General features: G+C 38.1%; 1 long non-coding RNA gene across 1 annotated transcript in view; it reads right to left on the bottom strand.

Moving 5' to 3' along the window:
* Nucleotides 1-22,362, bottom strand: part of LOC137859052 (uncharacterized) — a 51,190-nt gene extending 28,828 nt beyond the window's left edge. The window contains exon 1 of the long non-coding RNA XR_011098132.1: nucleotides 22,232-22,362. This is a non-coding gene — a long non-coding RNA (uncharacterized lncRNA). The remainder of the gene's footprint in view (nucleotides 1-22,231) is intronic.
* Nucleotides 22,363-27,669: the final 5,307 nt, after the last annotated feature.

A 27,669-nucleotide genomic window follows, 5' to 3' on the forward strand; every position in this document is an offset into this window, starting at 1 on the left:
ACATATTGATGTGTAACTGTAATAAACTTGGTGGTGTTTCTGCCTATCCACATGATAGCTAAAGTATTGCTAGGTTTCCTGTCATTGCGACATGTAAGCTCACACTTAAAAGCTTCTCTCTGTACTCGAAAAATTATGATCACCCTACAACGAGCAGGAAGCAGCCAAAAGCACTGAAAGCACAGCAGAACAGGAGAGGGGACATCAAAAGAGCAACAGTTGTGTCACAAGCCAGGTTAGCAGAGCCAGCAGGGAAACTGCACAGAGGATAGATGACATTAGATGTAATGAATTTTAAACTTTGAGAAGTACTATACAAGTTCAAAATCAGACAGAAATAGTTCAGTAGTCCAGTTTTACTCAAACTGTAAAACCTAAATACACCAAAGAGGAGAAAAATATCTCAGAAAGGAGAAGATGAGAAGAGTTAAACAATGAAGGGTGAGGCAAAGACAGACAGAAACAGGGAATGCCATACAGTATTTCTTCCAGGCACATTAAGGTTATCACAGTGTCACCAGCTAGCCAAGATGTCCAGAAGCAAAATTCCCTGAGCTCGTGCACCACACTAAGCACTCAGGAGAAGATCTGAGTCTCCAAATGCACTCGTGCACCTCCTTTCCCTAACATTGATGTTGTTATGCTTGTGATGCTCTAGTTGCAAGCAGAAGAGATGACCCTTCCTTGAAAACCTCACTTTAATCAAAACACATAAAATTAGGTATTTGACAATGGTGAGAAGTCAGACAAGTTCCAAGAACATAAGGCCTTCTTCAGGTATTTTAATTGTTCCTAACTGAGAGCAATTGCTCTAAGTTTTATTTGATTAATTTCAAAGAGGAGATGATTTAACCCCTCTAGCAGACTATTCCTGTAAGAGTTTCTCTCCAAAAACTGTTCCTCCAGCAAGTGTCTAAACCAGTCTCCTCACGCTGCAAAACATGAGCAACTGTAGACTGCTCCACAAAAGCCCCAGGCCTCTAAATACAAAAATTGCCAGAGGTTGACACTGAAACACTACCTTGCTCACTCTCAGAGCACCTTTAGCAACCCAAGGGCAATTTGCAGATCCTCCTTTAATGCAGACTCCTTAGAGTTCTCCAGCTCCTCTAGGAAGTGTGGCTCTTTCAGAAGCATGCCAAATATGTGTGCATTCTTAAGATTAAGAAGTGCCCAAACATCTGTATCTTAGACTTACCTATCAGCCTTCCTTGAAATCCCACTAAACCATTAAAATTTATACTGGCAGATGACCATACCTCAAAAGAAATTTATTCACAATTGCAGATTCTGCTGATAGCCTTTGAACCCCTTAAGTCTAAATTAAAACCTATAACTGGAAGCAAGCACCTCACAATTTATCCTTTATAAAGTAGAATCAGACTAATGATGGAGCAGTCAAGACAGAAGTTGGCAATTCATTGCCATAACTACACAACACTAAAAGTATTTATGCTTCATACAAAGCTATCCATGGTTTCAGCTATCTAGTTTATAACAACTAGTGTGAACTGCAATATGAATGGACAACTGATAAAAAGGACAGAAATACTAAGTATTGCTGCAGAATTTTTTCACGTAGGAGTCATTCCTTATCTATCATCTCAGCCCTGACATAAGGAAGAACTGAAGAAGCAAATAAGAGATGAGAGACTACCATTCATAGCTCCGTGGTGACAACTGTAGTGAGAAAGTGACAATGGTTTTGTGGAACATTACAATTTACTCACCAAACTTCTACCCCCAAATATTGCCTTAATATCCACAAATGATAATTACCTGTCTCTTTCTCTGTGCCACAAGGTTAGTGACCTTGTCACCCCTCTCCTTGTTAATACCTCCCCTCTGCTCCACAGGTCCAATCACCTTTTCTTTCCAATTGCCAGATTGACAGACATAATCAAGTTAAGCTCAGAGCAACTGTTCTCAACCTGTATTTAATTTTTGAAGTTTTTTTCTTCTCTTATTTTGGACAGGAAAAGTGGCTTTGTTTTCCCAAACTTGTTTGTTCCTACCTGCAGCCCTGCAGCTATAAGTTTTCTTATAAGTCTTACCAAAGAGTTTGAGATTGGTTTGAAAAAAAAAAAAAAAAAAAAAAATTAAAATAGTCCCTATCAAAAAGCTGAAAACAATATAATTGCAGATTATAATAAAAACAGAGAATTTTCCAGATGTCATTGGTACACAACTATTGTTTCAAAAAAAAGAAAATCCGTATTCTACCTTATTTCCAACAAGACTTTGGCTCCTAAGGTATCTTTGCTCCCTTGAAAAGACAGCTAAACTTTCCTCTACTGTCATCAAATCCTGCTTTAAGCCAAACCGTCAGAGAGATGAGCCTTCCCTTCAGAATGGAGGGAACTGATGCCAGCCAATGTTAAGCACCCGTCAGCTGCGTATGGTTCCAGCGCTGGGCCATCAGGCACCTTCGGACAAGGTAGTTCAGTGATGGGGTTTCAAGAAATCAAACTGGAATTTGTGTGTGCTGATACACACTGATCTGCTGGAAAGATCTGTGCTCTGTAGCCCCAGTGGCTCCTTGGTAACAAAAACTAACAACAATAAGTATCCTTTTGAAATTAATCATTGAACCTGCTTGTAATTCTAGAGACTTATTTTTATTTTAAACCCATACCAATGGTTCAGGGCCTTTCCCCATATGGAGTGACAAGTTGTACAGTTACTGTACTTTACTTTGTGTGCTTAAATAGTACACATTTTTAAAGTAATTCCAACATTATCAACAATCCACTCCAAATCACTTATTTGGCTTTCAATTTTAAATGCCCTGGAAAGAAAAACAGCTCTCTTGCACCCAAGCTTGTTTCTTATTTAGCCCTCAATACTTTGGGGTTGTTTTACTTCTGCTGGAAGCAACAATCAATGTGAGCTTGCCAACTTGCTTGTCACTGAAAGAAGCATCCTCATTCAAGCACCCCAACCTTTCTCAGAGCTGTAGCCTCCTGCTTTCCAGCTCTCAGCATGCTTATAATTGCAGCTGCCAACCATGCTGCTTGGTGGTGGTATTCAATGGCAGTTATACCAGCAGCAAGAGAAGCCACCAGACTCTGTGCAGAACCTGCGATATCAATAAGATCTGAACTCAGGTCTCCTGAGGTGAAAGAAGAGTGTAGCAAGCCCACCATTGTACCCAGCCCTCAGCATATTAAGATATTAATTAGTCACTTTCCTTATTATTCAGTCAAAATATGCTGGATTGAAACAAATTAGATTCTTAGCACATATTTCACACATTGGATCAAGTCTTGCAAGGGTTTTCTTTTATTATTTATAAGATCATGTGCTGTCTTCCTGCTGAAAATGAGATGGTCTGCATGAGGAAAAAGGTAAAAGAAAAGCAGAGAAATGAAAATCAGATATTCCCTAATGATATTTAAAAATAGAAATTTTGCTACTGTTACATACAGCATGTTCCATCTTTTGAGATTTAATGGCTCTCTTGTGGTTTAATGGAGAATTACTTTCAGTAATTGATTATTAAAATTTAAAATTGCTAACCATCTTCATTATTAGATGAGCGAACATGTTATCCTTGTAATTAAAAAAGCTTGAGATTCACTTTCATCCTGTTGACAGAATAGGCAGATAGGCTCAGCACTCCAGTGTGATGGTTTCAGGGTTCTTGTTTGACAAAAATAGCCAGCAAGTTATTTGATGATGAAAATACAGAACATCCACAGAGACTGAGTAAAAAATAATGAACAAAGATAAAATAATAATAAAAAGCCCTACAAACTAATTAAAGTTTTTAGTTCAAACTATCACAGGCAGAATGTATAAAGTATTTTTCAATGAATTTCACTTAGGCTTAAGAAAATAAAAATATATTATTTGCATTACAAATCCATACCATGTAACGCACTGAATTTTGTTTTGTTGTTTTCCTAGATGCAGAGTTTTTCCAGCTTGTGGTATCCAGTGCTGGACTTCCTACCTGCAGTAATATGGAGAAATGTCTGGGATGAATCTGAATACTACCATCTTCTCCCTTAAGAAAGTCTTAAACTGACTGAAGAGAAGCAGACAGGCCTATCTTGTTATCCTGGAGGGTAGGTAAGAAGTATCAGCTTTAAGACAACATCTCAATTATAATGCAAATGGCTGAGGATTTGCACAAGAAAGGTAATTCTTTGGCCTTTCTATTGAAGCTACCAACAACACTTTAGGTCCTAATTTTAATGTCACAAGCAAAACACAAAAGTTGGACAAAGTACTTAATACAGATTTTTTTTAATTTTTTTTTTCAGTTAAAATGTACACCATCTTTCTGGAGCCACATGCCTTACGCTGTCAGTTCTTACACTTCTCAAAATGACACAAAACCATCAAAAGTCCAGGACTGTTACACAGCATCAAAGCATGAAAGTTTTCTTTCCGTTCTATATATTTAATTGAAAATTCTTTGCCAGAGACCTCACTTGCATGAATCTCTTGTTATATATTTCTCCAGTTTTTACATCAAGATGAGAAAATTACCACCTACGTTGCTTATCCTGAAAAGCACAGAGAGGTTTCCACAAAATATTGCAAACAATGTTGAAAAGCAGTTTTCCCACTGTAATTAGAGTAGGAAATATGGTCTAAGTAGCATTATATTGTATGGTCTTTTTAACCAAACAGTAATACCAGCATCAAATCTCTGTAAACTATGTCTGGAACACAGTTCACAAGACCCACAGCATTTACAATACGTTCTTGTGGCTAGATAGCTTTTTTTCTTCCACTCAGTTCTTGCTTGGTATGGTTTTCACCTCCTTCCAAAGCCTAGAAATGCTACTTAATGTATGTAGGTAGCACCATCTCAACACAGCACAATCATAGACTAAGAATAATTAACAGCAGGCATAAAGGCATTGATATGCCATTCACCAGTAACACCCTGGGATGTAATGTTAACAAAACTTTCAACATACGTCATGTAGAGAATTCCCAGATCCTCAGCAGAGTATGCTCCGACATATAATGAATATCAGTTTCACTCCATATAACTAATATAGTAAGTATGTTAATTGTAAAATACATACTGTACTACTTGCTGGTGTTAAATGTGTATTCGCCTTCATTTCTGTATCCTGGAGCAGCTTACCTAGAAGCAGTCTTTAAAAGCACTACTACTGACCTTACATTAGTACTTTAAGGTGCACTACTCTGCATCCCTTGTCTAACACTACAGGAATTACACAAAGGGGGGCAGTAAACTATGGTTTGAATCACAGAGGAGGACCAAATAAACAGATATAACTTGGTGAGAGAGCCTCAGGACCCAAATATCCATGATACAGTCACACAAAGTAGCGCAAATAGCAATACTGTCGTGCAACAACAGATACCACATGTAAATGAAAACCTATGGATGCCTGTGCTTTCCTTTTCCTAAGTAACTCATCAGATTCTCCTGTAGGGAAACACTAAAACCCTTGAAATTCAGCAAAGGAAGTATTTTCATTAAATAGTTCTTAAAAATACAGATTACTCTAATTGATTATGTCATTAACTGATGTTATGGCTGGATTACAAACCTATTGTCACCCCTACATGTGATACACTGGATATCAGTTGGATGTTTGGCTCTGTGCCTGGTTACAGCATTGGAGACCCAAACCCTCAAAGCTGGCCTTGTGTCCTTCTTCCCTCCTGAGAGTGTTTTTCCTTGTCCTTACAAGGCACTTTTGTGCTCTTATTATAGCAACAGAATACCTAAAACCTAGTGCAAAGACAAATCTCTGCCAGCAAGGACCAAGTAGAAACAAACTAATCAGGCAACATATCTTTTGAAAAAGTCCATTAATGTTAAACATCTTCCTGCACTTAAATCATGCAATGTAAATGTATTGCTTACACATGCAGGAAACCTTTTTGCTTCTCTTTGCTTTGGTAACTGTTTGCTCAATCTTAGGACCAACACACATCACCCTGCCTGAGCTGCTTTCCATTCCACTAATATTCTAAATGACTACCTTATAGTAAGCAACTTTTTGGATTTTATGGTTTCACATACAGTGAAAGAGCAAAGAGAACTAATTGTTTTCCTTTTAAGTGAGTCAGCTGAAATTACGTTCAATTTAACATGGAGGTTTCTTTAACCAAGATGCAGGGGGGGAAAAAAAGAAAATATTCTTAAATTTGTTTAGAAGCTGTATCAGAAGTCTATTTGTACTGACTACAAGTAGCTGCTTATATATTTTAAAGCCACCTTTTCTTGGAACAACACACGAGCATTTACAATGGAAAATTCTACATTAAGCTTCATAGAAAATGTATAGAAGGAGGGAATTTACTTTCAATTCTAATTAGAGCCTCAGAGATCTGAGAGAATACAGAAGTAGTATACAGCTTCATTCTTGTTTCTTTTGCATACAGATAAAATCTGAGGCTAGTGAAGCTTTACTACTACTATATATTATTGAAGATTACCATTACGATTTTTCATTTGTATCTACATTAACTCAGGTAATGAAAGAATACATCAGATAGTGATTAACAACTTACTTCATCTACAAGAGGATGCACAAGTCCTTGGGTTCTGCATTTGAAAGGGGTGAATTTCAGAGACTAGCATTTTTTTTTCCAGTAGCTCATCTATCTATAAATATAGACCAGATTTGCAACTTTACAACTGAAGTGCCAGTTTACATATTGACCCAAAGGGGAAAGGAAGACAGAGTACCTTGTTTTCCAGATAGAGCCAGCAACACAAGCAGATATGATACAGCCTTATCCTACTGACACTTTTCAAATAAGCTTAGCAAATAGCCTTTTAATTAAATTGAAATTTTTGTTTGATACAAATGACTTCAGCTAGTAGTTAGAATAAGCTACCACAGAACATTTTTTCTCCAAATCCAGCTATAGCCTGTAGATGCTCTAGCTTAGAAGCCTATATCACAACCTGTGCAGGTATAGCAGAGCAGAGTGTCACCAACTGAAAATAAGACTTCATTAAGAGAGGTTTGCTTTAGTTTTATAATAAACTATTAAGTGATTGAAATTTTACACTTATCTTCACCCAGAAGGTTTCTGATAGGCTTTTCATTCTGTTCTTGATGCTGTTATAATTGCTAACTATAACATAGCTATCTGTTTAAAAATATCTTCGTTAAAATAAACTGTCAACTTCAGTCAATTTTGATCTTGCTGCAGGGAGTACAACCTTCAAAGACTGATAACTATCTCAGCTAACCATATTTTCATGCCGTCACAAACCAAACAATTGTTTTACTGATGCATTCAGCAAACAGGATTTGTGAAATTCCCTCAGTCGGGTTTTTCCATTGCTTTAAATCTATACCTGCTCAACTTGCAGAATCTTCTTTAGCTCACTAAACTCCTGCAAATCCAATTCTATTACAGTGCCAGAGGGATTTATATGTGGTTTTGCTTTTATAAACCACAGGCTGAAGACAAGCAATGTTTGACACCTCTAAGAAAGCGACCCAGTCTGGCACACTGACGGCTGTGAATCAGAAGTGGGCAGATTTACTGACAGACGTGGGGAGACTTCCCGGGGCACACAGAGCTGCCATCAGTTGCCTGCCCCCACTACCTCCAGGGAACTTAAAACTCCACACCAGTCCTGCGGCACTCATGTGCCATGGGGCAAGGGACAAGTCAAGTCTCTGAAAACAAACAAAAAAACTGCTCTGAAAGCTCCTGACATCCATCGTCTCCCTGACTTCCTGCTATCACTGCACATGGAGCTGTTCTGGACTCACCAAGGACACCTCTAAGGACATCAGGCCCCTCTCCAAATCAATACTGAGCAGCAAAAAGGAGTTTCTGGTGTCTTGGATCAAAGACCATACACATCATCCGCCCTACATACTCCCCTTCCTCTGTTTTTGTTCTCCTTTCCCCACGGTGGAGAGTAGTCAGTGGTCCTCAGCAGGGGTTTGACAGTCAGCTCCCATTTAATGAAGTTGTTTATGAGCCATAAAACTAAGCTACACATGGATTTTGCAGTGTTTTCTTTGTTTGTTTGGGTTTTTTTTTGGGGGGGGGATAATTAAGCCCTTTTTCAGAATCAAGGTGATGGACATACAGAACCTGACCAGCAGCACGGTGTAGGTATAGGCTAGCATTGAATGGCATGCACAGTGAAAACAACGGTTTTTATTTGCTTTCTCTTCCAAAAATATTTTTCCTTTCTGCAATGTTTTATGAGACTTGTCACCATTTTTTGCACACAGGATCAATGAATGAGGGTGGTTTTGTTGTTTTCTTAGAGCAGTCACGCACACACTGGCTTACAGCCTCGGTAGCCACAAAATATTCCCAGGCCAACAGAAGTGCTTGGCAGCCCTCATTCAGAGCCACGGGAAACAGTATTTAAACTATGGTTATATTTTCATTTTCTACTGTTTATAAAATTTATATTTCTCCCATTCCCTACATTCACACAAGTCCTATGACTGCAGTGTCTAAATGATTGTATATGGCTTGGCACTCAATGCTTGTAGCTCAAGGAGTGCAACAAATCTTAAATAACATACGCAGAATATTGAAAATCATTAACTATTACTACAAAAAGTCAGGCTATAGAAGTATGCTCACCTCTAAAATGTGGATATTGTTTACCCAACAAGCGTTTTGCCAGTGCTTTGTAACATATAAAATAGCTCAGGTTAAAATCGTTTGGTTTCTCAGTACCACCTTTTGCAAGAAGAGTGCTGAAAGCCTGTAGCCAGTCTCAGACTGCAGACCAGCAGCAGAGTATGTTACAGTTCCCTGCTGTGCTCAACACACTGATGTGAGAAGTGTAAGAGAACAAGCGCAAAGCTTTGCCTCTCCAGCTTTAACAGTTCTGGAGTGCTCCGTGTAACAGCCAAGACAGCAAGGTTCTTATTTAGCTAGACCAACCTAGAACCTGAAGTACCCACTGGCCAAAAGAAGGACATTATCTCACCTTAAACTAAGAAAATAAATTGAGTTATCACATTTTGTTTGGAGACAAATCAGTGCAAGATAGCTATTCGGTGGCTGCCAGAAAGAAATGAGTGCCACTTCCAAAACTGATTAGGTAAAGAACTGCAATTTCAGCAGTTGTCTTTTGAGATAGGGGGGACTGAGACACATTTGAGCAATATAAATGTCTTATTACTACACATTTGCTAAAGGCTGCAGCTCAAACAGGATTTTTCCCCTTTATGAAAGATCTTAAAAAAGACACTATTTTGATTAAAACCCAGGGAAAAGTTGATGTCTTAAGAGTAGAGGGAACAACTCCCACTTGGAACAGTAAAAAACAAAGATCCTGTTGTTCATAACTGCTCTGATCCCAGGTCATGTTATCTTTTTGTGGTATTAGGCAACAGCTGCTTAAAAACTGTCTTTCTGCAGTCCAGGGGACAAAAACACAGCAGTGTAGATCATTACTTTTCTGATACCGTTAAAAAACCTAGGGTACAGTTGAGCTGCTAATAAAGCCTGTAAAAGCCATTTTTTAACACCCCACTTACTCTTCTGGTGTGTCTTCAAGGCACAGTTATTCCTTTTTAATCATACATTACCTGTTAGCAGCTCCTCGTGTAAAGATCCCCAGCCTCTCTGCCTTTGCTGTGTAGGAGGAAGCTATCACCCACTCTTTTAGCTTCCTCCCTCAATTCCTGCAGAAAAATCTCACCCTCCAATCCTCAAGTCACAAGCATCCCTCTCTGCTCAGGGACTGCCACCACCTATCTTCTCTCGTCTGGTTGCCCAGCGCATTTGTTTCACTCTCTCGAGGTAAAGCTGAGCAGTTTTTATGCCTGCCTGGCTGCTCAGGGCTTGCAGCCACAGCTCAGCCACCCTGGCTGCTCTGGGCCTCTTCTGCTCAGTGGAAAGGAGGTTGCTCCCTCACACCTACTTAAGTATTTCTAAAGCTTATGATCCTTTTGAATCTTTGCATCACTTTAACAGATTTTCATCAGTAAATCGAGTACGGATCTGTGACCTTCCTCCATTCTCTCCTGCACTGGAATTTCAAGAGCAATAATTGCCACATTTTGTTTCAATAGGATTTTTACTGCTATTACATTTAAACCAAGTATGAGTTGCAAATTGCTTCTAGCCTAGGGCAGACACAACTTACTCCAGGGCTTAATACTTTATTTGACCCTAGTTTGACTTCATATCAGGATCCACAAGACTAATCAGACGGGTGGCTTCAAAGAGGCTTCAGGCATTAGCTTTTTAGGCCTTTTCCTCAGAAATTGTTCCTCTTACAACAAAACACATAACAAACAGCAGTCAGTGTAAGAACAACAGGGCAACTCTTTCCACAGGCTTTTCCTTTTTATTTCCCCAAACAAGAACACAAGATGCAAGGACCTGCAAGTCCTTTAAACACAACAGTGACCTTCTCTGAGAAGTGTTGCACATAATGCAGTACCACAGGTGCTACCAGGTGTAACACCAACATGGACAAGCAACTAAGTTACGTTCAATACTCATCAGTCCTCCTCTTCAGGAATTCTGACCACTTACAGAGTCAAGAACAAAGACTGCATCTATATATAGTAAATATGCCTACATGCAGCAAATCATATTTTGCATTTACAATAACTCTTTAATGGATAAAGATACACAGCATTTACAAGGTCTGAAAGCTTGAGTTCCTCTTGTTCAGTTCATTGCTTAGCATCGGGAAGCCTTCCCCCTGCTGCATTTTTGACCCTTTTGCCAAAATTCATACACTTAGTATCTCATGGAGGGTGATAGATGAAGCTGCTTTTTCACCTCTGTTTGCATGCCATCCCTAAAACTCATGACATTATTAACCTCTGTTTTTCAGCTTCTAATAGATGCCACCAGAAAAACAGTTTTAATAAATGCATCCTGGAACATTTGGTTTGGAGCTAAGGTACCACATGTAAAAAGGAAAAATAATGATAAGTGATAAATGGGATAAAGATTTTAGGGAAATTTTATTGTATTTAATTAATCTACCATTTTTACTAAGTTGCTTTCAAGTGAAATGGCTTTTTACCAACTCCTTTTGAAAAGGTTAGAAGGGTATTCCCTGAGCTACAGTCATTAGCATATAGATGTCTCTAAGTGTTAATTTCTGTTTTCACTGAATGAATGTAATTTAAAATGAGGCCCTTTCAAATCAGTTAAATTTGGCCATTTGAGAAAGATAAGAAAAACGGACTCAAGCATAAACCCCAGCAAAACCTGCTTCTTAAGGATAAATATGTCACTGTTTAAGAGTCTCCCACATGCTGCAAATGATAAATTTCAGGAAAATTATGGGAAATGGCGGGTGCTAGGATTAGAGTCCTACCAGTAGGCAACAGAATCCATTAATAGGGCTAACAATGACAAAATAAAAAAGAGGGTTAATTTTATAGTTTAGTTTTTAAGAGTTGAAAATAAGCCTAGAAATTAGGAGCTGTGGCAGCTAGTTTTATACTTAAAGCAAAACTCATTGAATTTCTTCTTTTTCAGTTTTATGCAACAGAAGAATATTATAGAAACTGATCCATCTCTCAGTGAAATGAATGGTATTCCAACTATCATCTTCAGCTAGATCAGGCTCAGAAGTGTTTTTTAAGTTTTCATTTTAAAATAAGCTATTACAGGTTCAGTACAATGAAGCGTTGACGCAGCTGTCCATACAGGCATGGCATGTTGCCTATAAGAGGGTTTCCAGCACGCATATGCTCCCTTACATAACTGATACAGACAACAAATATTTGTAGTTAGACATCTCTCTCTCTATCATAAAGCCATATTCTCACCATATCATAACTTGGGGCAATTACATTTTTCCAGAGTGATCATTTCTCGCTTGATTGTCTTGTAACACAAGGGACCGGGGGAGACAGGAAACACACTTATCTTAGACAACATTTTTCCTGACAAAAGTCCTTAATGATGTAATTGGAGTGCTCCCATCCTTCTATACTTTGGAAATTAAATATGAAATGGGGGAAAACAAGTCACTCTAACCTACATGGAGGCCACACCTGCCCTGACAAAACTACAAGGCTTTTGCACATACTTAAGTGACCATTGCCATATCTTGGCAGTCAAAATCCTCAAAATATATTTGGTCTGGATATACCAGGAGCTGAAGCATTCAGACCTGAGACAAACCATTTTCTTGGTAGCATGGAATTCCTAATGTTTGGCAGCACTAGAAAGGAAACTGGAGAGACTGCTGTTTGGTTTGTACCCATCCAAGATATTTTGAAATTACAGGAAACAGTGCAGTGATCAGAAAGTCAAGAGCAAAGAGTAAGAGGAGATACTAACACCTTGTCAGCCCTCTTGCCACAAGGAGAGAGCAAGACTAGCTAGAAGACCAAGTCTGATGAAGGGAAAGTAAGTCAGACCATGAATACAAATAGTCCTCATCACACTCACACCAAAAAAATTCCCTGAAACTCAGGTTTTATCTTTTTGTTCACCACCAGAGATTAGCAGCATTCTCTTTCTCATTTTTGTAACTTCTAATATTGGTTTCATTAAGTCAGAGTAAAGATTCATTCTGCAGGATATACTAGATTGATTTGCCAAGACAGAAGTCAACATTATTTCTTAAATAAAAAATTTCTCTTTCTCTATTAAACAAGTACTGACAACTAAACATGTGCTCAACATACTATTTTGATTTCAAGTTAAGTTGTCTTTCTGGAGAAGTGAACGCCAGTGCAAGTTTTCCCCTCTAAAAACTCCAGTCAGCCCATCTCAGTCATGCTCAAGATCAGTTCTCTTGCCTCCCCCCCTCCCTCCCCTTCCCCCCCAGCAGCCAAAAGGCCAGCTGATGTCAGCTGTAGCACAAATACAAGTCAATTTGGACTTGGACTAAGACCAGCAACATGGTATATGAAATAAATTGAACAGATGGTTACAACATTCGGCTTTGATACTCTTTTTTACCCCAGTCACTTTTCTGCATCAGACTTGCTTGAAATATGCTGATTATGCAAACCCTGAATATTAGCTCTATACTCTTTAAATAAAAATACATCCATTGCCCAATTGAATACTAGCAGCATGTAAACAGACCAGCACCCAGCTAGCTTTGCTGTGACTCATTGCTAACAAGGCCAGCTCATGCAAGTTGGTCATGCAGGGGCACTGCAAGCAACCCCAGTCTCCACACTTGGGTACAAAGTGGTCTCAGAGGCAGGAAAGGAAAACAGAAGGGACGAGGGACAGAGGAGAGGGAAGAGAGCAAGAGAAACATTTTCCATCTAAAAAAGACTTCATAAGGCTTCCCAAGTTTACACTATGTATGAACATTATCTGTGCTGTATGTTGGCTTCAGCAGTGCTCCTAGAAACATTTACCTGTAAAAGATTGAGTGGAAGTTATAAAATAATCTTGCACAGTTATAAGCAAGTCTATGCCATCCTTTCTCCAGCACTTTTAAACAAATTCTGATTTAGACTTTTATTTTAATTCCTTGGTAAAAGATATTCAGGAAAAGTATACTTTTCTGTGTGTTAAAATCCCTGAAAGTCTATTTGTTCTGCTGTTTCCCCCCCACATAGTTTCCATACAGTTTAAATTAATATATATATATAAATATATTTCTTCCCATTATCTCTTCTACACCCAAAATGTAAGCATGTTTTAACAGAGTTGTAAACAGAAAAAAAAAATATTAAGTTTTTGCAAGGCCCTTCATGTAAGCAGAACTCGTGTGCTCTGTTCTTAGTGTGTATGAAATGTGCACAGTCTTTAGAAATGCAGATAATCAAAAAAAGAGCCACTAGGGACACAAAGTAATAACATTAGCTAATGCCACACAGTAATGTTTATTTAACAAATCTGTGTTGCATGCCTGACATTTCCCCTGGCATCAATTTATTTTGTTTTGCTTTTCTCTGATAGCAGCACAAATGCATTTGAAATGTAAACTTATTTTACACCTACTAAAGTGTATACACAATATAATAAAAACATATACATCTTTTTTAATATCTTATGGGAATACATACTGGAGATGTGCAGAAAACCCGACAGCCTGAATAAATGATCTAGATTATGGAAAATGTTCATTTTTAGCTTTCCCAATAGCTACTAAAACTGCAATTGTCAATGCACTGTACATCACTGCATTATGTTATTTATAAAGTGCCACAATGTGACAAAATGATGCTATCCATCAGGATCCAATCTTAACTGAAAGTGGCAGGGGAAGTGGAGCGGATGGAAAGATATCTTCGCAGCCCATTCAAACCGGCAGTTTGCAATAGTTAGAAATGGCAATTTTTAGAAGTTTCATTTACAGATCATTTGGAAAAGTGTACACAAATGATTTGATGAACTAAATTAAGAAAAAAAAAAGTTTCTACTTTGAAACTGTTTGGTAACCAAGCCATCTCATGCTCCACCTTCCTTCCAGCCACACAGTTTCATTCATGCCACTCTTGCTTTCTTCATTGATGTCCTAGATTTGTCAGCCATTCTTTTCAGGATCAGTACCTTTCTTTTCAGGATCAGTACCTTTCTTCATTTAGAAAGCCAGCCCAGCCAACTGTCTCCAATAAATCCTCTTTAATTTCCGTTCTCTTTGTTGTCCAGCCGTGTTTTATCTTTACTACCTCACCAGACTTTTTCAGAACAATGAAATCCCAAATTTTGTTTTCTGTTCTAAAACATGTTCTTCAAGTTTCATTGGACAACATTGAGAACAACATCCGATAACACACCAGGAAGGACCACATCAACTCTCTCACATTGCTTCCAGAGTAGATACAAAAAATAGATAGAAAAGTGTCATTAAATTCAACACGATGGAAAAAAAATAACCTGAAACACACACATGCAGTGACAGGCCACCAGTTAGATATTACTGCTCTAGAAAAGTCAGCTCAACACTCAGTAGAGGTCAGAAAAGCAAATAGAGCATTAAGAACCGCAAAGAAGGAAAGGGAGAACAAAAGACAAAATGTTATGTGACTTTGTAAATCCAAACATACACAGATCTTCCACTCTAAGCACAGCTCTGATAACATCATTGAAGGAAAGCAGAGAGTTGGGAAAAGCACAAAAAGAAACGTTGGCCTTCAAATAATGCAAATGGACCCTCCCATGCCTCATGTTACAGGCCAATGTATTCAGGAATGGAAGAAGGTAAGTACCCTGACAGGGGAAGGAGGTTTAACAAGGAACCGTACTTACAGTGTAGTTTTGACTACACTGTGAAATTAATACTGTGAGTTTTCCTGGGTGATTTTTTTTTTAAATCATCATTTAGAAAAATACCTAGATATAGAAGCTAGTTTATAACATGGGAGTCTTACTGTTATTGCTGCCACATCATAATGTGGAAGAATATACTAGGATATGCTGCCATATGGTCATATTTGCTCAGTTGCCCAGCTCTATTTTCTTCTTCAGTGCAAATGCAGCTTGTGTTGCACAAAAACAACATTAAATGAAAAGGTATTCTTCTAGGTATAATGCATAATTTAAAAATCTGCTAGCCCAGGTATAAATCACTGTTTACTTATTTGACTGATATCTCCTTTACCTGGCATAAAAACAGAATGTGGATGCTTACCCAAAGGATAAGATGTTTTGGCATTAAAAAAAAAAAAAAAAAAGGAAGATATCTATACGTAGGAATAGCCACAACTGACTGCCATTAGAGATACTAGCAGCACATTGATATATTTGGTGCATTGCTAATGAGTGTTAGGATGTACACGGTACATAGGTTATACTCCAGAACATCGCCTGCGGGACACCAGTAATATTTTGGATACACCACCTTGACACTAGATGATGTTCAATAAAAAGCAGACAACCCAAAACACACCTCCTTCCTTGAACCCTATGTATCACACAAGCACAATTCTTTTCTTTCTGTCTCGGGGGATCAACAGCAAGTAAATTGGCAGATCTCAAGAACTGCAAGACACCTTCAGTAACGGATACCTAGGTTTTTTGGGTTTCCCCACACACACACGGTTCTATGTGCCCTTACCTCTTGCTCTTTGTTACCTCTCTCTGCAGAAAACTTTAATGCCGTTCAGTTAACAGAGGAAAACTGAAATTCTTACACAAGAGAAATTTTTCATCACTGTATTTACTCCATATTCAGCAGCATCATATAACAAGCCTTTATTCTTCCTTCTCCTAAAGATGTTTTTCAATGCACACGCTGGGCAATATACAAGTGTTCATGCCAGAGTAAGGAAATTGCTCTTACAATACTGACTGTAGCCTGTTGTTTTCTCTCTTCCTAGATGTCAGTGTTTTTTAGTCCTCATATAGCATCGCTCTAGTCCTTTCCCTGCCACAAAACATTTTTCCTAAACTGATGGTCACCCTTAATGGGTCTGTTACTGGCTCTATTCCAAGCTCAAAAACCTTGAAAAGTTACAGGCAAGATTCGCTGTTGGAAGTCCATGGTGTAGGTTATTATATGATCTTGGAAGCTGCAGCTGTAGAGAACGTGCCAAAGCCACTACTACTCAAGTCTCACAATTTTCTTGGGTTTCTACTATATAAAGCATCTCCTAGGCATATGTATCTAAACCAAAGGATTCATATAAGTTGTTTTTAATATTATTTGTCACCTAAAAAAGAAATCGTATTTTTATGTACTTCTATTGGGAGTTGTTTCCCTGCCCCTGCTTACGGCAAAGATACCAGAGCAGAATGTGTTACAAAATGTAAAACTGAAGCAGGAATCTAATTCAATACACAGGAAGCATAAATGCCTTGGGACTGACAGAGAACGGCTGCTGACTAGCACACTTGATTTAGATAAGAAATTTATTCTTACTCCTCTTCCTACTACCCTCAAATAACATACACATATTATCAGAGAGGTGAAAATCTGTTTGAGACCACTAATTAGAAATAAAGTAGGACTTTGCACAAACAGATTCTCCTTTACCAGATGGTTCCACTAATATTCACTAATAAAAAGCCTGTTTAAGGAGCTTATGTTCATTTAGATTGAAAGAGGCCAGAAACAGCACAATTATGTCAGCAATTAATCTCATTAGAAAGATTCTTTGTCAGTTTTGTCTGGGAACTCCGTAGCTTTTACAACTTTCCTCTGTGCAGATTTCAATTCAGCAGTGCAAGGTGCCTCACAAGCCTTCAGCAGCAGAGCTGTACTTCTGGCTGTTAAGACAAGGTCTTAAACACAATCTTATCAATATTTGAACACGCACGTATTAATGTGACTCCTTGCGGATTTACCTTATAGTTCTACCTCGGTCTTCCATTTATTACCAAAGCAAACAGTGTCTACCTATCAAAAGTTTTGAACTGCTACACTAGTACAGTTCAGTGAACGTATCAAAATCTTTATCCTAACTTCTGCTTTTACTGGCAAGTTACTGATTCATCTCAAACACAGCTCCCTCCATTAACAATTTTTTCTCTCTCCCATTCTTTACTACATCACCACTCAGTAAGGAAGTCAGAGGAACACATTTTCTATGAAAAATATTTTAATTCAAGGTTATTTTCATAATTGTCTCTTAGTAGGGAAGACAACATGGCATCAGCCATTTATCAGAAGAGCTATGGTAACAAACATTTAAGCATGAAGTACAATCTCTTCTCAAGCAAATGTAAAGTAGGACTGTGGAAAAACCTAGGAGCTCCCTGCTAAGGGACAAGATATGAGTAAGATATGCGTAATGACAAGATATAAGTAAACAGATAGTGTATGTACAATCTGGGTATGAATGGTAAACAAAAAACAATATCTTACTCAAAGAAAACAAAACAAAATCATATTTCATGTTTCATACTGCCAGAGAATTATTCCAACCCAAGGTTTTGCCCCTGCTCAGTTCCTCTCAGTCACCTGAAGACTTTTTGCTATCTTCCCATATTGTTTGTGGTGGGGCTTCTCATTACCGATCTTCATTTAAAATTCTCCTAGCTTCTGAATATCATCTTCTCTCCACCTACACAGAGCGGACCAAGCGAATCTTTCCTCCTCCTTCCTCCCACAGCAATGAAAAAACAAACCTGAGGTCACAACTGGTCGTATCTCATTCCTCCTTGGAGTCTGTCTGCACAAGCAGAGTACTCAGTCTTTCTGTAGCAGCTACACTTCTCCAAACTGTGCTAATGTCAGTCCCTGCTTTGCTGAAGCCAACTTAAATATGTACGCACCTTGAATATACTGACAGAAATATACTGAAAGAAGAGACTGTCTGAGATCTCATGTTCACATTGAAGATTTTGTATGTTCAGGCAGCATTAATAGAACAAGAGAACCTCTTCCCTAAGACTAATGCTGCAGTCAAGATATTTAAACCAACATCTCTACTCCTGGGAAACAGAGGTTCCTTGCAAAAATACAGTACATTCTAAAGACAGGTCATTTTATTTCTTTAAAAAATGAAAGAATGGTTTATTGAGCTTATTTGATACCTCAAATCATTGTGTAATGCATGTATTTTTAAAAATAATCATCTGCATTATGAAGTTTGTGACATCATGAAAGATTCTTTAAAGTATTTTTTAAACTGTCCCAGTTATATATGTGAAGACAAACTATAAAAATCAGAATGAAAGAACAATTCTTAAATTAGTACAAGGGCAGAGCAACAGCTTTTTTCAAAAATGGCTTTTATGCTGAACATGTTTGCAGTTTTCAAATTTATGGGTGTAGCTGTCAACATGTATATTCACTTTTAGAATATCGTCCTGGCTTAATGAGGTCTCCTGGAATGATTTCTTTTTATTAAAAGTTAACATGCTTATGTATCTGGTTTCCACCTTTCTACTTTTTGTTGTATCTTTCTTAAACTGCGCTACTTTTCAGCAGAGAGCTCATAGCACAGTTTAGTTTAAAACTTCATAGTGCATTCAACTACTTCAAAACTTCAAGAAACTTCCAATGAAACTTTCAAGGTACAGTAGATACTTATCTTCAACATAATAAACAACAACCTAGAAAAAACTACAAGACAACAACATTTTAGCTACAACTACATACAATCACCAAACAGTGCTACATTGTGAAAGAGAAATAAGATGTCCTGCTAGTCACCCCATCTTAGGTCACTCCCCATAGTTCTGGCTCATACCATGCCTCTGTCCACTTCTGTCTGCCTCACCATCTCTGCACCTGTCTCCAGCTTATGCTGATGCTTGTTAGGCAAGGCACAAGATTAGAGTCAAACACATACACTTCTTAGAATGAAACTGCCTGCAACATCAGACTGCTGAGTGATGCATTCAAAGTTACTCAGTAAAAACACAGGTGCTACACAAGCTCGGAATTGTTCCATGAGACTCTGCAGGTGACTGACTCTGACAATTTTCAAATTCATACACATCCCTGCAAGAAAGCCTCATAATCATGGGTCAACCTGATTAAGACTTTTTCCTCAAAACAGCTGGAGTAGTTGTTGCTCTCTTGTCTCTTCACTTCCACTTTATCTTATCATTTATTCTTTTAGTTCTTAGGGGTTTTCAGGGTTGAAGCTGCCATGGTCAACTTGGCTAAACTGCCATAGTTCTCTATGCTCTCTCTTGGGGCTCGCTTCCTCACACCTCTTCATCATCATACCTCTCTTCAGGAGATCTTACTCTCTATTTATTTTTCTTCTATTGAACTACCCACAGGGTCTGATATGCTCTAAAGGCAATCCAATCCTCTGTAAAGGAAATGTTAAAAGGCTTTGTTACCTCAAGCCCAATTTCTTTGTCTGTACAACCTTTTATAGTAGAATTTCTCCACCATCACTTCTCTTTGAAGAGCCTGCATAACATTACATTTTTTTGAGCATAACAACTGTAAAAGCATCCTGAACAGTACATGTTCATTAATCCATATAGTACCAAGTTCTCCAGCACCCAATTCATTAACTACTGTTACAGAACCTATACTGCTTCCAGATTACATCAAAAACTTGCTAAAAAATGCAAACGAACAATGCTTTTCATGTTATAAAATAACACAATTATTTTCCTTTTTTCTTTACAATAAGTTATAGAAAGATGAAATATTTAATTGGTCAATTATTTAAAGAGAAATAGATAAACTTGTAAAAAAAAAAAATCTGGGAAAATGCTACATACACAGGGAAAAGATTGAAAATCTAGAAGAATGTTAATTGTTTAAGTTCCTGAAACTCCTTTGATCAACTTAATGACAAAAGCACATTCATTCCTCCCTGTGGTTCTAAGTTCATGCTAAGATGTATTGCTTTATTTCAAAATGGAAGAAGCAGAAAACACATTTCCACAGACAAAGGAGAATTTCACTTCATCATACAACAAAATCTAGAATCCATTTATTGCAGCCACATTACCCTAATCAAAGGGGTAATGCAAGTCAGCTGTACATCTTTACCATGGGGAGGCCCTTTTAAGGGCCACCTGTATGGCAGATACTGTTTGAACTAACAAAATCAGAAACAATTAGCTCACTCAGATAATTCTTTTTAGTGCCCAACTCTACAGTACTATGGAATGAGTAAATATTTTTTCAAATGTATCATGCATTTTACATTTTCACAAGGCCAAGGCCATTTCAAATATAGATTCCTACTGCAAGTCTTTTCTCGTAAAGAAGGCTTTGGGTAGTTTTGTCTTGGGTGGTTGTGCGCATGTTGATTCCCCCCCCCCCCCCCCCCAATACAGAATAAAAAATGCAAATAACAGTATCAATGTACAAGCATTAAATAGGAAAAACACCCCTAATTTTTAGTTCAACTTCATATACTTCTGTTCATTTACCTCAAAAATAGAGATGGGTATTGTTGTTCGGTCACAGTGAACCCCGTGACCACAGCCCATCATTAAATATATTAGCTACAGTTTCCACTTCAGCACCAAGTGAAGTATCACCTTATTACAATTTGTGAATTTCCACAAGCCCTTAAAGTTATTTTTGACATCTTTGACTCTGATCCTGCCAACGCTCACACACATTATCTTGAGCAAACTGAAATGTATAGCATTACGCATGTGTTTGTTTGTGTGCTGTGCATCATATAAGGAATGAGGACTTCATTAATCATTTGGTACAGAAGTGAACCCCTTTGGATGTTAGGCATATGGGCTAGAAATTCTCTCCAGTGGCTTATTATCCATTGTTGTTCCAAGTGTTAATATCTCTTTTAAAATTCTTTCCTTACCCTTCCACCCTCCTACACACATCACCTCCTTTACATTCTCCTCAAATGTCTAAAAATAACTAACTATGCATATGGTCTGAGCACCACAGCCCTATACCATGTAACTGAGGAGAGAGTATTTTAGTTTGAATAGCTGACCTCACATCCATCATCAGAGATTTTTTTTTTTCCATGAATTACGTTCCAGAGCTCAAACAATCAACACACACCATGGATTTGGCAATTGCACAGTTCTCTAACAAATTAAGCTTTGGGGGTAAATAAATAAAGTCTGTGAAACCTGTGCATGTATTTTCTCCCACCTGCTTTCTCTTGCATGGTAAAAAGATTTCAAATTAAAAGTTTATTCTCTTTCAAGTTGTTTTTTTGTTGTTGTTTTCACATTAGAAATTTTCTGCTGGCGTTAGTAAACAACAACAAAATCCAAACTTCTGATCCCCCTTGGGAACACATCAGCCTACCCTATATTCAGGAACACAAGAATAAGAACTCATTCATTTAGTCAGTTTCAGCCACCAGGAACAGAACTGGTAGCACCTCATTCAACATCCCCTGTTTTTTATACCATCATGCTTGTTGTAAGTAATGCTCTACTGTGCCCCTTCTCTTTCCCCAAGTAGTCAGCTAGTACAATGGAAGGGGAAGCTGAAATATGTTTGTGAAAAGTGATGTTTCAACTTAGCTCAGAGCAAGGAGAAAAGCAAGAAAAGAAAGCTGTACACCTGGGTTGATGCATCTCCCACAGGACTAGAGAAATGCCTCCAGGATTACTGTCTGTTAAGGAAGGCACAGTCTATTTTCACACCACCTAAGAGGCATGGTATTTTGGATAAAGAACAATCATTTTTACTTAGACACATCCTCCATTGTGAAATTCTAACTGTGCAAATTCAGTGGCAACAGCAATACAAATACCTTCTGTGGGTCTCATTCTACAAAATGCTCTGCTCCAATTCTGCTACCTACTATAATCAGGTCTAGAAATATAGACTGCAGTTACCATAATTCAAGTTTGAAGATCAGTAAGCACAACTTAATACTTGAAAATAAAAAGACTCAAATTTATAAAAGACAATAGAAAAAAAGGCCTTTCCACACACACCAAAGCTTATGAACCTAAGCTAAATGCATGTATAAACAATTTCATTTACCATTTGTGACTAATTCACTCTGATGCATATTCCTCCTCCGAACACACCACCAGTCACACCCAGAGCACACAGCTGTAACATGGGCATGCTCACTAGCTCTTATGACCTCCAGTACCTCAGATCCTGGGGCTCATCAGTAGCAGCTGACGGGTCACTCCAACCTTTTCAGGAGGCAAAGGGTACAGGGGCTGCTCAAAACCTCTTTTGCACAAGGTCTGCTGAAAGAGGGGTCCCCGGGAGATACTGTGGTAGGCCCTCACCTTTTTTCAAGCTTCATCCGCAGCAAGCTCCCTCAGCAATGCTCTTTGGTAGGGCTGCACTGGGCAGCACAGAAACAGAGCTGGGAGGAAAGAAGGAGAGAACTGTGAGCCACATGTGGCTTCTGCTCTCCTTCCCCTCAGATAAGGGTCACACTCCATCTCCTGGGGATGGGACTGAACCCTCAGGGCTACTCCTACCTGTGCCTGCTGTTTGGAGGGACTGCAGCTCACCATTCAGCTTCTCTCATGTCCCTGGCCTGTAACCAGCTCTTGTCACCTCCTGTTCCCTCTCACAGGGTCATTACAACCTAATACATTGCTCGTGTCCACACGTGAGAATGTTCTGGAAAGTCTCATAAGGCCTCCAGTGTTGGCTTGAGCCAGCCCTGGGGTTCCCTCAGGGCAACGGGTGCTCAGCTGCACGCCTTCCTTCACCACAGCTTCTCTGTGCCACCATTAGGCATTAGGGCTCGCTTCCCTCAGGGAAGCAAAAAGCCAGGGCCACCTTTCTGCTCCAGCTACTCCCTTAATGGGAAATAAAGTCTTTTTTTTTTTTTTTGGTGTGGGAGTTGAGCCCAGACCTGTCTCCTCCACAGCTGGCCTTTTGGCCAATTCTCCCTCAGCTGGACTCTGGGAGGTCCCACCTGCCTCCTATCCCAAGTCTGCCCAATTGCTGCCCTGGGCACAGCTAAGAGGCAGCGGCCTCTTCTCACCGCCAGGCTCAGCCCCTCTCAGGCAAACTTGCCTCTCGGGCCTGCTCCCAGGGCAGCAGCCCTGTGCCTTCAGCCTCACCTTAACGTACCTGAGCGGTTCCCATGGAAACTCTGGGCTCACACGAGTGCCTAAACCAAGCATATGCTTAAATGTTGAGGAAGCTGCAGCTTCACATGGAAACCACAGTTTAGCTTTTTACCATAAAGTTTAAGGGAATAATCTGTATTTTTAGTGTTCATAATAAAATTCTGTTTTGAAAATGCGGCTCACTAGTGGATAGAATTTTCCCAAATTGCTTAAAAAATTAATAAAATAATCATCTTAGCAGAGAGGGAAAAAAAAAAAAAAACACAAACTATCCCTGTAAGGAAATCACTTTATTGCCTATACATGCGGATGAGCTGGTTTAATACTCAGGTTCACTGCCTCCTCTGCATTTAATCTCTTTCCTTTTATGTCCTACTCTGATTTTTTAAAAGACTTTCAGGCTTTTTTAAAATTAATTATACAAATCATTAGTATTAAAAAGGTAATATAATGGTTTCAAGAACAAGCTTCACAGACTATCTGCATATTTAATCATCTCTGCTAATAAATTTTTAATCACTCATTGAGTTCAGGTTCTTGTCTTGAAGCTTAACTTGATAACAAACCTAGCAACTGGTAGAACTAATTGGTACAGAGCAAGTGAATAATTTATAAGAGGAAAAAGCACTGGGTGTTCTAGAGGTGTGCAGAGACCACAAGTCACAGATGTTTCTGGGAGGTAGCAGGAAAACAGTGGCTGGCAACAGGAATTTTGTGATACGCTGCTGACATCCAGAGGCCAACAGTCAATACTGTTCACGTATGTGAACCGGGCTGTAAAGCATGCTGTAAAGTCAGATTCATTAAGTTTTAAATATTCATGCATTTCATTAAAGTTAACATTAATTGCACTACCATACACATTGATTATGCATAGACCATAAGTGTTTAACCTCTGAAAGCTTGAGAGTATGTTCAAGTAATGGGGTATGTCCCATATTCAAGGATTTCAGTGAAATCTATGGCTACAAAGTTTACATTAAAAATTAAATGCATTGCAGTACTAAAGAATAGTAGTTCCAAATATCTAAACAGTAATAATTATTTTTACTAACCAAATAAAAATTGATGTAAACTACATGTTTATTTGTATTATAGGTTGCTTTTTAAAATAAAGTGATAAAGGTAACAAAAACTATATGAGACTTACTAATAAATGCTAGATCGATTTGCAAGCTACATATATTAAACAGTTAAAACTTGGAATTTGTGGCTGAGTAGCTTTAATTTAGGTGAAGATGACTACCTTCTAAACAATATAGCACCAAAAAAAAAAAAAAAAAAAAAAAAAGCTATAAAGCTATTCCCTTAAAATAAGTTGGTTTGTATCTTAAAATTAAATGCCCCAAGTCTATTTACACTGCAGAGTAATTCTACCCCCAGGGTAGCACAAAATGCTATAACTGTGTAACCGGAATATAACAGACAACATTTGACAGAAATGCAATTATTGAAAGACCCCACTTCTAGTTAGTTACATATGTAATCCTCTTTTATTTAATGGGTTAAAGCTCTCTCAAAACATTTAGTTTGATGAACTGAAGGCTCGCTACATGTCAAAAAATTCATTAAGTGACTTAATAAGATTGTTATGTTAAAACATTCAGAAGTTTAAAAATGTCATTTAATGTAACCTTAATTCTGGCTGTATATGTATATGTATTATGAAACACCAATGAATTAACTTTTAATCTCCTTTGAGCCAAAAAGATTTTGATTGGAAACTAAGGCACAAAGGGCACGGCCAACAAATACAATGGCAAACTTCAGAGCAATCTCTAAACTAGCTCACATCTTGAAGAGCATACTCCTGCAGGGCTAATTACCCCAGATAAAACGACGTGCTTGCAGTTACACTGCTTCTGGTATCTCTGCATGTCAAGCTTATCTCTTCCTGGTACTGCACTACACAGATATACTCACAGAAGCCTAAAATTTTAAATCAGAAGAAAATATGGAGTGTTTTTCAAACTTGGTTGCTTTGACATTGATTTTTCCCCAATTAGTTTAAGGCTATAGATTCTGACCTTCCCAAAAGTAAAAATATATCTCCTTCTTATGTAATAAATAAATAAATAAACCTTTCCAAATATCAATTGCAATTAAAAAAAAAAAAAAAGAAAGTTCTTAAATCCTCTATGAGCTAGATATAAAACTGTCCATATTTTATAGAGAAGCAACTGTTAAGAGACAGATAGACCAGTCTGCCCAAAATAGTACTGATTTTCTCCCTGAGCTGTTAACAACTCCTGATTAGCCAATTTTCTTTGTGAAGGTGGGCTCCAAAGTGTAGTATTACTAATTACAAGCCACAGTAACATACTAAAATTCTGTTTAAACAGCATTGCTTATACCCTTAAAGAACTTTATGTTCAAACATATCTTGTGTAATATAATAAAAAACCTCACCATTTTTCTGACAAGAAAATACTAGTTGCTAGCAAGGATCTTTTAAGTCATATATCAACCACCTGTACCATTTAGCATGTTTTAAAGTAGTATGAAATATCAAAGAGGTTTTTCTGGGGTGTGGTGTATTGTTTTGTTTGCTTGTTTGAAATTAAGACTATTTCCTCCATATTTCTTCCTTCTTTAATACTGAAATGAAGCTGTAGCCTGTTAAGTGATTTACACACCAGATTATATTAGTTTAACTGTTTTGTTTTTCTAGGGCATAGTCATAATCAACCAAACAGTTCAGGAAATGTATGCAGATTTTGAAACCCTTTCAAATGTCCAAAACCCATGCTCATTAAGCAATACTTCATTATACATGTTGTTTTTTGTTTGATGGTGGGGTTTTTTGTTTGTCTGTTTGTTTTTGTGTGTGTGTTGTTTCTTCCTATTTCACTCATGAAAACTGAAAAAACAGGTAGAGGATTCTTGATGGCTGATGTCCTTCCAGTACATGACATAATCCTCATATTTACCTTTTCAAAGGTGAAAAGGTACTCACTGAGTGGTTAGCTTCACTACCAATGATAGCGGCAAATACAAGTAGATGGCAAAGTTTTCACATGTCCAAGCAGACTAGAGTATACAACTCAATTCATTTCTTGGAAAATGATCTAAAAAACAGGGATGCAGAGGAGAAAATTCCTCCTTACTCTATACCATCTCTGAAATAATACAGGACCTCAGAAGTAATCCCATTGCTAAACTAAATCTGAAGAGGCTTTAATTAAACTACATTTTTGTAATTACAATTTGAAATTATATTCAAGGTTTAAGAGTTAAATTCATTAGACTGTGAAGAGTTTTACAAGGCATTTCTAATGTAATGAGCTCAGACACCACATATGTTGCATCTTTGGTACACGTTATGAAGAGTTGCTTTTTTAATGAGCTTTAAAAACTGTATTTGCATACCAGAGGAAAAGGTCAGTGATGTGTGGATCAAGTCAGTAAATTAAGTATCACAGCATTACGTTATTATGATTGCCTTCCACAGGCATACAATAACTAAACTATAGGCTGTAGTTACCATACTATTCTAATGCACCCATCTATACAACCTTGTCAGCTTATGTGCACTTGCGATGCTGTGTCTTGGGTCCATCTTACAAAGTCCTTCACCCAGGCTTCTTTCGCCTTCTTTCTCCACCAGTTCCAACAGCAGAACAGCTGGTGTGTCTGACAATCAGAGAATCAAAGCAATCAAAGGACAGAGGGGCCATATTTAGCATGATGAACTATCTCTAACCACTACTTTCCATTACAGCCTTTACCTCAGGGCCAGGTCCTGAACCCTCATAACAAGATCAAACAAAGAGAAACAGCAATCATCAGGACAGGGAAACAACTTTCATTCCAAGCCCCATTTCACTTAAGACTTTGTACAAGAATGCAGCACTATCATCCCTCTTTCAAAACAGATACCAAAAGTATTTTTAATGCCACAGTCCAAAATTTCACTCACTCTACCTTAATAGCTACCTCTTTATAGTTGGAGTGTTAGATATTTTGTAATCCCTAAAGACTGTTTAACTGGTAGCTATTCTGAAATGTGTCACTCTGTGATAAATAATAAAATAAGCCAAGAACCAACTGCAGATAGGCTCTAGCCAGTTTTTCAGCAAGAGTAAAGTTCATTGGATTCACCTTTATTTGTTCATTTTAAGGGCCACTGAAGTTGACTCCCTTCTCAGCTCTGAAACAATCCACAGCACTTAACAGGTCTGTGTGTGGGCACGTGTTAGAGACTGTAGGTGTATGCTATAGGTGCACATACGTAGGTGTACCATTTTATGCATATTTATACATATCACAGCCAAGTGACACCCCACAGCTCTGTGTAAAGGTGTCAATCTAGTCATTAGTTAAGAAAAAAAACTTTTAAAGTATTACAGCAGAAATTGGACAACTCAATACAGTGGA

This window comes from Anas acuta, chromosome 6, assembly GCF_963932015.1.
Source record: "Anas acuta chromosome 6, bAnaAcu1.1, whole genome shotgun sequence".
Classification (NCBI taxonomy): domain Eukaryota; kingdom Metazoa; phylum Chordata; class Aves; order Anseriformes; family Anatidae; genus Anas; species Anas acuta.